The sequence below is a fragment of the Lathamus discolor genome, chromosome 12, assembly GCF_037157495.1.
Source record: "Lathamus discolor isolate bLatDis1 chromosome 12, bLatDis1.hap1, whole genome shotgun sequence".
Lineage (NCBI taxonomy): Eukaryota > Metazoa > Chordata > Aves > Psittaciformes > Psittacidae > Lathamus > Lathamus discolor.
Window position 1 is genome coordinate 333,764 of NC_088895.1, and position 12,017 is coordinate 345,780.

The window sequence follows — 12,017 nt, forward strand, 5'->3', positions numbered from 1 at the left end:
CATCTCATGTATCTTCCTTGGAGGAGTCTGGGGCTGCTACCTGTCATCTCAGATTCCTGAAGAATAGGGTGAGCCATTCCAGGAAATACTATGCTGGAGATCCCGTAGTATCCAGGAAGAGAGGTCTTCAGCGACAAAAGGAAGCACATCCCAGGTACCTGCCCGGGAGGAGTGTGGGGCTGCAACCCCTGATCTCCGACTCTAAAAGAATGGACTAAATGACTATGGGAAATGCTTTGAAATAGAGCCAGGAGCATCCTGGAGAAGAGGTCTTTCAGCAAAAGAGGAAATACCTCTCTGCTATCTTCCCTGGAGGAGTCTGGGGCTGCTACCTGGGATCTCAGCTTCTTAGAGAAGATCTCAAAAGACTCTGGGAGATGCCTTGGAGGAGTCTTGGGTGAATCCCAGGAGAAAGATCCTCTTTGAAGAGAGGAAACTTGACTCAGGTACCTTCCCTGGAGGAGTCCAGGACTGTTACCTGGGAACTCGCTTTGTTAAAACGTAGGCTACCTGAGCCTGGGAATTGCTTTGCAATAGAGCCAGGAGCTCCCTGCACGAGAGATCTTTAAGCAAAAGAGGAAATAGATCTCAGGCACCTTCCCTGGAGGAGTCTGGGGCTGCTACCTGGGATCTCAGCTTCTTAGAGAAGATCTCAAAAGACTCTGGGAGATGCCTTGGAGGAGTCTTGGGTGAATCCCAGGAGAGAGATCCACTCTGAAGAGAGGAAACTTGACTCAGGTACCTTCCCTGGAGGAGTCTGGGGCCGCTACCTGGGATCTTAGGTTGTCAAAGAAGATCTCAAAAGACTCTGGGAGAAGCCTTGGAGGAGTCTTGGGTGAATCCCAGGGGAAGAGATCCTCTTTGCAGAGAAAAATCTCCACTCGGGAATTTTTCTTGGAAGAGTCTGGGGCTGTTACCTGTCATCTCAGATTCCTGAAGAATAGGGTGAGCCATTCCAGGAAATACTATGCTGGAGATCCCGTAGTATCCTGGAAGAGAGGTCTTCAGCAACAAAAGGAAGCACATCCCAGGTATCTTCCCTGGAGGAGTGTGGGGCTGCAACCTCTGATCTCCGACTCCAAAAGAATGGACTAAATGACTCTGGGAAATGCTTTGAAATAGAGCCAGGAGCATCCTGGAGAAGAGGTCTTTCAGCAAAAGAGGAAATACCTCTCTGCTATCTTTCCTGGAGGAGTCTGGGGCTGCTACCTGGGATCTCAGCTTCTTAGAGAAGATCTCAAAAGACTCTGGGAGATGCCTTGGAGGAGTCTTGGGTGAATCCCAGGAGAAAGATCCTCTTTGAAGAGAGGAAACTTGACTCAGGTACCTTTCCTGGAGGAGTCCAGGACTGTTACCTGGGAACTTGCTTTGTTAAAACGTAGGCTACCTGAGCCTGGGAATTGCTTTGCAATAGAGCCAGGAGCTCCCTGCACGAGAGATCTTTAAGCAAAAGAGGAAATACATCACGGGTATCTTCCCTGGAGGAGTCTGGGGTTGCTATCTAGCATCTGAGATTGCTAAAGAAGATCTGAAAAGACTCTGGGAGTTGCCTTGGAGGAGTCTTGGGTGAATCCCAGGGAAGAGATCCTCTTTGAAGAGAGGAAACTTGACTCAGGTACCTTCCCTGGAGGAGTCTGGGGCTGCTACCTGGGATCTTAGGTTGTCAAAGAAGATCTCAAAAGACTCTGGGAGAAGCCTTGGAGGAGTCTTGGGTGAATCCCAGGGGAAGAGATCCTCTTTGCAGAGAAAAATCTCCACTCGGGAATTTTTCTTGGAAGAGTCTGGGGCTGTTACCTGTGATCTCAGATTCCTAAGAAATAGGCTAAATGATTCTGAAAAGTGTTTTGCAACAGAGCCACGAGCATGCTGGAGGAGAGACCTTCAGGGAAAAGAGGAAGTACATCTCGGGTATCTTCCCTGGAGGAGTCTGGGGCTGCTACCTGGGAGCTAAAATTCCTAAAGAACAGGCTGAATGATTCCAGGAAATACTATGCAGGAGAGGCAGGACCATCCTGGAGGAGAGATCTTCAACCAAAAGATGAAGCACATCTCAAGAACTTTCCCTTGAGGAGCGTGGGGCTGACACCCAGGGTCTCAGATTCCTGAATATGCTGAATGATTCCGGGAAATACCATGCAGAAGAGCCAGGACCATCCTGAAGGAGAGATCTTAAAGAAAAAGAGGAAGCACATCTCATGTATCTTCCCTGGAGGAGTCTGGGGCTCCTACCTGTCATCTCAGATTCCTGAAGAATAGGGTGAGCCATTCCAGGAAATACTATGCTGGAGATCCCGTAGTATCCTGGAAGAGAGGTCTTCAGCAACAAAAGGAAGCACATCCCAGGTATCTTCCCTGGAGGAGTGTGGGGCTGCAACCTCTGATCTCCGACTCCAAAAGAATGGACTAAATGACTCTGGGAAATGCTTTGAAATAGAGCCAGGAGCATCCTGGAGAAGAGGTCTTTCAGCAAAAGAGGAAATACCTCTCTGCTATCTTTCCTGGAGGAGTCTGGGGCTGCTACCTGGGATCTCAGCTTCTTAGAGAAGATCTCAAAAGACTCTGGGAGATGCCTTGGAGGAGTCTTGGGTGAATCCCAGGAGAAAGATCCTCTTTGAAGAGAGGAAACTTGACTCAGGTACCTTTCCTGGAGGAGTCCAGGACTGTTACCTGGGAACTCGCTTTGTTAAAACGTAGGCTACCTGAGCCTGGGAATTGCTTTGCAATAGAGCCAGGAGCTCCCTGCACGAGAGATCTTTAAGCAAAAGAGGAAATACATCACGGGTATCTTCCCTGGAGGAGTCTGGGGTTGCTATCTAGCATCTGAGATTGCTAAAGAAGATCTGAAAAGACTCTGGGAGTTGCCTTGGAGGAGTCTTGGGTGAATCCCAGGGAAGAGATCCTCTTTGAAGAGAGGAAACTTGACTCAGGTACCTTCCCTGGAGGAGTCTGGTGCTGCTACCTGGGATCTTAGGTTGTCAAAGAAGATCTCAAAAGACTCTGGGAGAAGACTTGGACGTGTCTTGGGTGAATCCCAGGAGAGAGATCCACTCTGAAAAGAGGAAACCTGACTCAGGTACCTTCCCTGGAGGAGTCTGGGGCTGCTACCTGGGATCTTAGGTTGTCAAAGAAGATCTCAAAAGACTCTGGGAGAAGCCTTGGAGGAGTCTTGGGTGAATCCCAGGGGAAGAGATCCTCTTTGCAGAGAAAAATCTCCACTCGGGAATTTTTCTTGGAAGAGTCTGGGGCTGTTAGCTGTGATCTCAGATTCCTAAGAAATAGGCTAAATGATTCTGAAAAGTGTTTTGCAACAGAGCCACGAGCATGCTGGAGGAGAGACCTTCAGGGAAAAGAGGAAGTACATCTCGGGTATCTTCCCTGGAGGAGTCTGGGGCTGCTACCTGGGAGCTAAAATTCCTAAAGAACAGGCTGAATGATTCCAGGAAATACTATGCAGGAGAGGCAGGACCATCCTGGAGGAGAGATCTTCAACCAAAAGATGAAGCACATCTCAAGAACTTTCCCTTGAGGAGCGTGGGGCTGACACCCAGGGTCTCAGATTCCTGAATATGCTGAATGATTCCGGGAAATACCATGCAGAAGAGCCAGGACCATCCTGGAGGAGAGATCTTAAAGAAAAAGAGGAAGCACATCTCATGTAACTTCCTTGGAGGAGTCTGGGGCTGCTACCTGTCATCTCAGATTCCTGAAGAATAGGGTGAGCCATTCCAGGAAATACTATGCTGGAGATCCCGTAGTATCCAGGAAGAGAGGTCTTCAGCGACAAAAGGAAGCACATCCCAGGTACCTGCCCGGGAGGAGTGTGGGGCTGCAACCTCTGATCTCCGACTCTAAAAGAATGGACTAAATGACTCTGGGAAATGCTTTGAAATAGAGCCAGGAGCATCCTGGAGAAGAGGTCTTTCAGCAAAAGAGGAAATACCTCTCTGCTATCTTTCCTGGAGGAGTCTGGGGCTGCTACCTGGGATCTCAGCTTCTTAGAGAAGATCTCAAAAGACTCTGGGAGATGCCTTGGAGGAGTCTTGGGTGAATCCCAGGAGAAAGATCCTCTTTGAAGAGAGGAAACTTGACTCAGGTACCTTTCCTGGAGGAGTCCAGGACTGTTACCTGGGAACTTGCTTTGTTAAAACGTAGGCTACCTGAGCCTGGGAATTGCTTTGCAATAGAGCCAGGAGCTCCCTGCACGAGAGATCTTTAAGCAAAAGAGGAAATACATCACGGGTATCTTCCCTGGAGGAGTCTGGGGTTGCTATCTAGCATCTGAGATTGCTAAAGAAGATCTGAAAAGACTCTGGGAGTTGCCTTGGAGGAGTCTTGGGTGAATCCCAGGGAAGAGATCCTCTTTGAAGAGAGGAAACTTGACTCAGGTACTTTCCCTGGAGGAGTCTGGGGCAGCTACCTGGGATCTTAGGTTGTCAAAGAAGATCTCAAAAGACTCTGGGAGAAGACTTGGACGTGTCTTGGGTGAATCCCAGGAGAGAGATCCACTCTGAAAAGAGGAAACCTGACTCAGGTACCTTCCCTGGAGGAGTCTGGGGCTGCTACCTGGGATCTTAGGTTGTCAAAGAAGATCTCAAAAGACTCTGGGAGAAGCCTTGGAGGAGTCTTGGGTGAATCCCAGGGGAAGAGATCCTCTTTGCAGAGAAAAATCTCCACTCGGGAATTTTTCTTGGAAGAGTCTGGGGCTGTTACCTGTGATCTCAGATTCCTAAGAAATAGGCTAAATGATTCTGAAAAGTGTTTTGCAACAGAGCCACGAGCATGCTGGAGGAGAGACCTTCAGGGAAAAGAGGAAGTACATCTCGGGTATCTTCCCTGGAGGAGTCTGGGGCTGCTACCTGGGAGCTAAAATTCCTAAAGAACAGGCTGAATGATTCCAGGAAATACTATGCAGGAGAGGCAGGACCATCCTGGAGGAGAGATCTTCAACCAAAAGATGAAGCACATCTCAAGAACTTTCCCTTGAGGAGCGTGGGGCTGACACCCAGGGTCTCAGATTCCTGAATATGCTGAATGATTCCGGGAAATACCATGCAGAAGAGCCAGGACCATCCTGGAGGAGAGATCTTAAAGAAAAAGAGGAAGCACATCTCATGTATCTTCCTTGGAGGAGTCTGGGGCTGCTACCTGTCATCTCAGATTCCTGAAGAATAGGGTGAGCCATTCCAGGAAATACTATGCTGGAGATCCCGTAGTATCCAGGAAGAGAGGTCTTCAGCGACAAAAGGAAGCACATCCCAGGTACCTGCCCGGGAGGAGTGTGGGGCTGCAACCCCTGATCTCCGACTCTAAAAGAATGGACTAAATGACTATGGGAAATGCTTTGAAATAGTGCCAGGAGCATCCTGGAGAAGAGGTCTTTCAGCAAAAGAGGAAATACCTCTCTGCTATCTTCCCTGGAGGAGTCTGGGGCTGCTACCTGGGATCTCAGCTTCTTAGAGAAGATCTCAAAAGACTCTGGGAGATGCCTTGGAGGAGTCTTGGGTGAATCCCAGGAGAAAGATCCTCTTTGAAGAGAGGAAACTTGACTCAGGTACCTTCCCTGGAGGAGTCCAGGACTGTTACCTGGGAACTCGCTTTGTTAAAACGTAGGCTACCTGAGCCTGGGAATTGCTTTGCAATAGAGCCAGGAGCTCCCTGCACGAGAGATCTTTAAGCAAAAGAGGAAACACATCACGGGTATCTTCCCTGGAGGAGTCTGGGGTTGCTATCTAGCATCTGAGATTGCTAAAGAAGATCTGAAAAGACTCTGGGAGTTGCCTTGGAGGAGTCTTGGGTGAATCCCAGGGAAGAGATCCTCTTTGAAGAGAGGAAACTTGACTCAGGTACCTTCCCTGGAGGAGTCTGGGGCTGCTACCTGGGATCTTAGGTTGTCAAAGAAGATCTCAAAAGACTCTGGGAGAAGCCTTGGAGGAGTCTTGGGTGAATCCCAGGGGAAGAGATCCTCTTTGCAGAGAAAAATCTCCACTCGGGAATTTTTCTTGGAAGAGTCTGGGGCTGTTACCTGTGATCTCAGATTCCTAAGAAATAGGCTAAATGATTCTGAAAAGTGTTTTGCAACAGAGCCACGAGCATGCTGGAGGAGAGACCTTCAGGGAAAAGAGGAAGTACATCTCGGGTATCTTCCCTGGAGGAGTCTGGGGCTGCTACCTGGGAGCTAAAATTCCTAAAGAACAGGCTGAATGATTCCAGGAAATACTATGCAGGAGAGGCAGGACCATCCTGGAGGAGAGATCTTCAACCAAAAGATGAAGCACATCTCAAGAACTTTCCCTTGAGGAGCGTGGGGCTGACACCCAGGGTCTCAGATTCCTGAATATGCTGAATGATTCCGGGAAATAACATGCAGAAGAGCCAGGACCATCCTGAAGGAGAGATCTTAAAGAAAAAGAGGAAGCACATCTCATGTATCTTCCCTGGAGGAGTCTGGGGCTCCTACCTGTCATCTCAGATTCCTGAAGAATAGGGTGAGCCATTCCAGGAAATACTATGCTGGAGATCCCGTAGTATCCTGGAAGAGAGGTCTTCAGCAACAAAAGGAAGCACATCCCAGGTATCTTCCCTGGAGGAGTGTGGGGCTGCAACCTCTGATCTCCGACTCCAAAAGAATGGACTAAATGACTCTGGGAAATGCTTTGAAATAGAGCCAGGAGCATCCTGGAGAAGAGGTCTTTCAGCAAAAGAGGAAATACCTCTCTGCTATCTTCCCTGGAGGAGTCTGGGGCTGCTACCTGGGATCTCAGCTTCTTAGAGAAGATCTCAAAAGACTCTGGGAGATGCCTTGGAGGAGTCTTGGGTGAATCCCAGGAGAAAGATCCTCTTTGAAGAGAGGAAACTTGACTCAGGTACCTTCCCTGGAGGAGTCCAGGACTGTTACCTGGGAACTCGCTTTGTTAAAACGTAGGCTACCTGAGCCTGGGAATTGCTTTGCAATAGAGCCAGGAGCTCCCTGCACGAGAGATCTTTAAGCAAAAGAGGAAATAGATCTCAGGCACCTTCCCTGGAGGAGTCTGGGGCTGCTACCTGGGATCTCAGCTTCTTAGAGAAGATCTCAAAAGACTCTGGGAGATGCCTTGGAGGAGTCTTGGGTGAATCCCAGGGAAGAGATCCTCTCTGAAGAGAGGAAACTTGACTCAGTTACCTTCCCTGGAGGAGTCTGGGGCCGCTACCTGGGATCTTAGGTTGTCAAAGAAGATCTCAAAAGACTCTGGGAGAAGCCCTGGAGGAGTCTTGGGTGAATCCCAGGGGAAGAGATCCTCTTTGCAGAGAAAAATCTCCACTCGGGAATTTTTCTTGGAAGAGTCTGGGGCTGTTACCTGTCATCTCAGATTCCTAAGAAATAGGCTAAATGATTCTGGAAAGTGTTTTGCAACAGAGCCACGAGCATGCTGGAGGAGAGACCTTCAGGGAAAAGAGGAAGTACATCTCGGGTATCTTCCCTGGAGGAGTCTGGGGCTGCTACCTGGGAGCTAAAATTCCTAAAGAACAGGCTGAATGATTCCAGGAAATACTATGCAGGAGAGGCAGGACCATCCTGGAGGAGAGATCTTCAACCAAAAGATAAAGCACATCTCAAGAACTTTCCCTTGAGGAGCGTGGGGCTGACACCCAGGGTCTCAGATTCCTGAATATGCTGAATGATTCCGGGAAATACCATGCAGAAGAGCCAGGACCATCCTGGAGGAGAGATCTTAAAGAAAAAGAGGAAGCACATCTCATGTATCTTCCCTGGAGGAGTCTGGGGCTGCTACCTGTCATCTCAGATTCCTGAAGAATAGGGTGAGCCATTCCAGGAAATACTATGCTGGAGATCCCGTAGTATCCAGGAAGAGAGGTCTTCAGCGACAAAAGGAAGCACATCCCAGGTACCTGCCCGGGAGGAGTGTGGGGCTGCAACCTCTGATCTCCGACTCCAAAAGAATGAACTAAATGACTCTGGGAAATGCTTTGAAATAGAGCCAGGAGCATCCTGGAGAAGAGGTCTTTCAGCAAAAGAGGAAATACCTCTCTGGTATCTTCCCTGGAGGAGTCTGGGGCTGCTACCTGGGATCTCAGCTTCTTAGAGAAGATCTCAAAAGACTCTGGGAGATGCCTTGGAGGAGTCTTGGGTGAATTCCAGGGAAGAGATCCTCTTTGAAGAGAGGAAACTTGACTCAGGTACCTTCCCTGGAGGAGTCTGGGGCTGCTACCTGGGATCTTAGGTTGTCAAAGAAGATCTCAAAAGACTCTGGGAGAAGACTTGGACGTGTCTTGGGTGAATCCCAGGAGAGAGATCCACTCTGAAAAGAGGAAACTTGACTCAGGTACCTTCCCTGGAGGAGTATGAGGCTGCTACCTGGGATCTTAGGTTGTCAAAGAAGATCTCAAAAGACTCTGGGAGAAGCCTTGGAGGAGTCTTGGGTGAATCCCAGGGGAAGAGATCCTCTTTGCAGAGAAAAATCTCCACTCGGGAATTTTTCTTGGAAGAGTCTGGGGCTGTTACCTGTCATCTCAGATTCCTGAAGAATAGGGTGAGCCATTCCAGGAAATACTATGCTGGAGATCCCGTAGTATCCTGGAAGAGAGGTCTTCAGCAACAAAAGGAAGCACATCCCAGGTATCTTCCCTGGAGGAGTGTGGGGCTGCAACCTCTGATCTCCGACTCCAAAAGAATGGACTAAATGACTCTGGGAAATGCTTTGAAATAGAGCCAGGAGCATCCTGGAGAAGAGGTCTTTCAGCAAAAGAGGAAATACCTCTCTGCTATCTTTCCTGGAGGAGTCTGGGGCTGCTACCTGGGATCTCAGCTTCTTAGAGAAGATCTCAAAAGACTCTGGGAGATGCCTTGGAGGAGTCTTGGGTGAATCCCAGGAGAAAGATCCTCTTTGAAGAGAGGAAACTTGACTCAGGTACCTTCCCTGGAGGAGTCCAGGACTGTTACCTGGGAACTCGCTTTGTTAAAACGTAGGCTACCTGAGCCTGGGAATTGCTTTGCAATAGAGCCAGGAGCTCCCTGCACGAGAGATCTTTAAGCAAAAGAGGAAATAGATCTCAGGCACCTTCCCTGGAGGAGTCTGGGACTGCTACCTGGGATCTCAGCTTCTTAGAGAAGATCTCAAAAGACTCTGGGAGATGCCTTGGAGGAGTCTTGGGTGAATCCCAGGGAAGAGATCCTCTCTGAAGAGAGGAAATTTGACTCAGTTACCTTCCCTGGAGGAGTCTGGGGCCGCTACCTGGGATCTTAGGTTGTCAAAGAAGATCTCAAAAGACTCTGGGAGAAGCCCTGGAGGAGTCTTGGGTGAATCCCAGGGGAAGAGATCCTCTTTGCAGAGAAAAATCTCCACTCGGGAATTTTTCTTGGAAGAGTCTGGGGCTGTTACCTGTGATCTCAGATTCCTAAGAAATAGGCTAAATGATTCTGAAAAGTGTTTTGCAACAGAGCCACGAGCATGCTGGAGGAGAGACCTTCAGGGAAAAGAGGAAGTACATCTCGGGTATCTTCCCTGGAGGAGTCTGGGGCTGCTACCTGGGAGCTAAAATTCCTAAAGAACAGGCTGAATGATTCCAGGAAATACTATGCAGGAGAGGCAGGACCATCCTGGAGGAGAGATCTTCAACCAAAAGATGAAGCACATCTCAAGAACTTTCCCTTGAGGAGCGTGGGGCTGACACCCAGGGTCTCAGATTCCTGAATATGCTGAATGATTCCGGGAAATAACATGCAGAAGAGCCAGGACCATCCTGAAGGAGAGATCTTAAAGAAAAAGAGGAAGCACATCTCATGTATCTTCCCTGGAGGAGTCTGGGGCTCCTACCTGTCATCTCAGATTCCTGAAGAATAGGGTGAGCCATTCCAGGAAATACTATGCTGGAGATCCCGTAGTATCCTGGAAGAGAGGTCTTCAGCAACAAAAGGAAGCACATCCCAGGTATCTTCCCTGGAGGAGTGTGGGGCTGCAACCTCTGATCTCCGACTCCAAAAGAATGGACTAAATGACTCTGGGAAATGCTTTGAAATAGAGCCAGGAGCATCCTGGAGAAGAGGTCTTTCAGCAAAAGAGGAAATACCTCTCTGCTATCTTTCCTGGAGGAGTCTGGGGCTGCTACCTGGGATCTCAGCTTCTTAGAGAAGATCTCAAAAGACTCTGGGAGATGCCTTGGAGGAGTCTTGGGTGAATCCCAGGAGAAAGATCCTCTTTGAAGAGAGGAAACTTGACTCAGGTACCTTTCCTGGAGGAGTCCAGGACTGTTACCTGGGAACTCGCTTTGTTAAAACGTAGGCTACCTGAGCCTGGGAATTGCTTTGCAATAGAGCCAGGAGCTCCCTGCACGAGAGATCTTTAAGCAAAAGAGGAAATACATCACGGGTATCTTCCCTGGAGGAGTCTGGGGTTGCTATCTAGCATCTGAGATTGCTAAAGAAGATCTGAAAAGACTCTGGGAGTTGCCTTGGAGGAGTCTTGGGTGAATCCCAGGGAAGAGATCCTCTTTGAAGAGAGGAAACTTGACTCAGGTACTTTCCCTGGAGGAGTCTGGGGCAGCTACCTGGGATCTTAGGTTGTCAAAGAAGATCTCAAAAGACTCTGGGAGAAGACTTGGAGGAGTCTTGGGTGAATTCCAGGGAAGAGATCCTCTTTGAAGAGAGGAAACTTGACTCAGGTACCTTCCCTGGAGGAGTCTGGGGCTGCTACCTGGGATCTTAGGTTGTCAAAGAAGATCTCAAAAGACTCTGGGAGAAGCCTTGGAGGAGTCTTGGGTGAATCCCAGGGGAAGAGATCCTCTTTGCAGAGAAAAATCTCCACTCGGGAATTTTTCTTGGAAGAGTCTGGGGCTGTTACCTGTGATCTCAGATTCCTAAGAAATAGGCTAAATGATTCTGAAAAGTGTTTTGCAACAGAGCCACGAGCATGCTGGAGGAGAGACCTTCAGGGAAAAGAGGAAGTACATCTCGGGTATCTTCCCTGGAGGAGTCTGGGGCTGCTACCTGGGAGCTAAAATTCCTAAAGAACAGGCTGAATGATTCCAGGAAATACTATGCAGGAGAGGCAGGACCATCCTGGAGGAGAGATCTTCAACCAAAAGATGAAGCACATCTCAAGAACTTTCCCTTGAGGAGCGTGGGGCTGACACCCAGGGTCTCAGATTCCTGAATATGCTGAATGATTCCGGGAAATAACATGCAGAAGAGCCAGGACCACCCTGAAGGAGAGATCTTAAAGAAAAAGAGGAAGCACATCTCATGTATCTTCCCTGGAGGAGTCTGGGGCTCCTACCTGTCATCTCAGATTCCTGAAGAATAGGGTGAGCCATTCCAGGAAATACTATGCTGGAGATCCCGTAGTATCCTGGAAGAGAGGTCTTCAGCAACAAAAGGAAGCACATCCCAGGTATCTTCCCTGGAGGAGTGTGGGGCTGCAACCCCTGATTTCCGACTCTAAAAGAATGGACTAAATGACTCTGGGAAATGCTTTGAAATAGAGCCAGGAGCATCCTGGAGAAGAGGTCTTTCAGCAAAAGAGGAAATACCTCTCTGGTATCTTCCCTGGAGGAGTCTGGGGCTGCTACCTGGGATCTCAGCTTCTTAGAGAAGATCTCAAAAGACTCTGGGAGATGCCTTGGAGGAGTCTTGGGTGAATCCCAGGAGAAAGATCCTCTTTGAAGAGAGGAAACTTGACTCAGGTACCTTCCCTGGAGGAGTCCAGGACTGTTACCTGGGAACTCGCTTTGTTAAAACGTAGGCTACCTGAGCCTGGGAATTGCTTTGCAATAGAGCCAGGAGCTCCCTGCACGAGAGATCTTTAAGCAAAAGAGGAAATAGATCTCAGGCACCTTCCCTGGAGGAGTCTGGGGCTGCTACCTGGGATCTCAGCTTCTTAGAGAAGATCTCAAAAGACTCTGGGAGATGCCTTGGAGGAGTCTTGGGTGAATCCCAGGGAAGAGATCCTCTCTGAAGAGAGGAAACTTGACTCAGTTACCTTCCCTGGAGGAGTCTGGGGCCGCTACCTGGGATCTTAGGTTGT